The sequence below is a fragment of the Theobroma umbraticum genome, unplaced genomic scaffold, assembly GCF_002168275.2.
Source record: "Theobroma umbraticum cultivar Fairchild unplaced genomic scaffold, ASM216827v3 scaffold_95.0, whole genome shotgun sequence".
Taxonomy (NCBI): Eukaryota; Viridiplantae; Streptophyta; class Magnoliopsida; order Malvales; family Malvaceae; genus Theobroma; species Theobroma umbraticum.
The window spans coordinates 545,221-545,512 of record NW_018397257.1 but is presented as its reverse complement, the minus strand read 5'-3'; positions in this window follow the sequence as shown (position 1 = coordinate 545,512).

Sequence of the window (292 nt, the reverse complement as noted above, 5' to 3'; positions counted from 1 at the left end):
TTATATATATATTTACATAGTCATAGGAAATTTTAAAATGGATACCCTCTACTCATCTCAAAATAGCGGGACAGTACGTTGCTATAAATTTGGGTATGCAACTAAAGAATACTATGCGCCGTTCACCAGTTATCTCGTCCAGCACGCCACCCCAGTACACTTCCTCTACTTATACGTTTCCTAGCAACCATCCAAACTCAATTTACTTAATTGCATGTATACATGATAACAACTTAACCAATAACCTTCTTACCCAAATTTCCTAGTAAATTCCATACTTATACCATCATAC